The sequence below is a fragment of the Trichosurus vulpecula genome, chromosome 4 (genome assembly GCF_011100635.1).
Source record: "Trichosurus vulpecula isolate mTriVul1 chromosome 4, mTriVul1.pri, whole genome shotgun sequence".
Taxonomy (NCBI): domain Eukaryota; kingdom Metazoa; phylum Chordata; class Mammalia; order Diprotodontia; family Phalangeridae; genus Trichosurus; species Trichosurus vulpecula.
The window spans coordinates 262,853,751-262,855,556 of record NC_050576.1 but is presented as its reverse complement, the minus strand read 5'-3'; the positions used below and the strand labels follow the sequence as shown (position 1 = coordinate 262,855,556).

Genomic DNA, 1,806 nt, shown 5'->3' with positions numbered 1-1,806 from the left:
AGATATACAATTTGCCAGGGTCACAAAGCAGGATTTGAACTCAGGCCTTTTTAACTCCAAACCAAGTACTCTGTCAATTGCCCCACCCTGCTGTCTCTCAATTACCTAACTACCTTACATTTATTTGTATTTATTCACATTATGTTTGTTCTCTATATACTTATATATTCCTTGTTGTTTCTCTCCTCCCTCCCATTAGGATGTAAACCTTTTGTGAGTAGAAATAATTTTATTTCTAGTGCTTCTATCCCCAGCATCTAGTACATAATAGATGCTCAATGCTTAGCACATAGGAGGCAGTTATTTTTTCCTAACAAGTTATTGCACTTTATTGAGTAAATAGCATTCAGTTAAAGGAAAATGAATCATTAAACAGGAAGGAGGGTCACCTGGGCACAAGTTTAACCAAGATTCCCGGAAGGAAATTGGGGGAACCAAATAAACTAAGTTCCATGTGGTGGAGTGAAGGGGGGTGTGAATTTGAGGGACATTAGGAGTGTCTCCTCTTGCTTCTGATGGGACACCAATGATGTGAGAAGAGTTGGCCATCTCCATGGATACAACCTTGGACCCCTCCACCACAGTTAGGACTCTTAGAAACAACCCTCACACACCAGCTTCACAGGACAGCAGACAATCTTGAAAGTGGGGAGCTCCCCAATGGAAACAGGCATGTTTCTTATGCGTTTCTTGATCTCAGTGGCGATAGTGAGGAAGATTTGCTCAATGTTAGTGGCATTCTTGGCACTGGTCTCCAGGAACAGGATGCCAAGTGAATTGGCAAACTCCTTGGCCATGATGTGGCCCATCACCTTCTCGGTAACAAGGCTGCTCTTGTTGCCCACCGGCAGCTTGTTGACACTTTCGCTGGCATAGCACTCCACCTCCATCAGCCACTACTTCACATTGGCATAGCAGTCAGGGTCACTCACATCATACACCAAGATAATGCCGTGGGCCCTGCAGTAGTAGCTCAAGGTAATGGTGTGGAATTGCTCCCTGCCAGTGATGTCCCAGATCTGCAAATTCATGGTCTTACCATCCAGTTGGATTGTGCAGATTTTGAAGTCCACCCCAATGATACTGATGTAACTATCAGTGTAGATGTCCTCTGCAAAGCGCAGCAGCAGGCAGGACTTATCCACACCTGAATCTCCAATCAGCAGCAGCTTAAACAGGTAATCATACTTGGGGTTCATGGCAGCCGGGTGGCAGAGTTTCAGGCTCAAGAATTGGGGGGCTGAGTGAAACTCAGGCTTAGTTTTGGCTTGAGGCAGTTAATTTTTGTTTATTGGTTACTATTTTTTCCAAGAAGAGGTCGTGCCTCTTTGAACCAAAGTTAATTATGAGCAAAAGAAGGGATGCAACATCTCAGAGATGGGTGGAAAGGTGAACCCAGAACCAGGATGGGAATGTTAGCACATCATGAAAGAAATGCATGAGGGAAAGGCAAAGAAAGAAAGTAGGTTCCATCAGATGTAGGTTACAGAATGCTTCTGACTACACCCCACTCCCCCTTTCATCAATTAATGTTCTAGGGAGTTAAGATCCCCAGAAGAGTCTCCAAAAGACAGAGCAGAAGGAAGAGGTGATCTTTAATCACACTAATTAGGTAGGCTACTTAAAAGTAAGAGCAAAGCCGGTGGCTCATTAAGCCGGAAGAGGCATGAATGAGCATAGGTAAGAAATGGAGTAAGTCAAATCAGTAGTGGAATTTTGCTTAGGAGTAGCCCCTACATTTTGGCCCAGATAAGATGAAGAGACTAAAATTGTTTTTATTATTTTAATGTGCAAGTAAAACATTTG

The 1,806-nt window shown here is 43.5% G+C and overlaps 1 pseudogene; it reads right to left on the bottom strand.

The window, feature by feature from the left end:
- Positions 1-593: 593 nt before the first annotated feature.
- On the bottom strand, positions 594-1,199 carry LOC118847080 (annotated as a pseudogene).
- Positions 1,200-1,806: the final 607 nt, after the last annotated feature.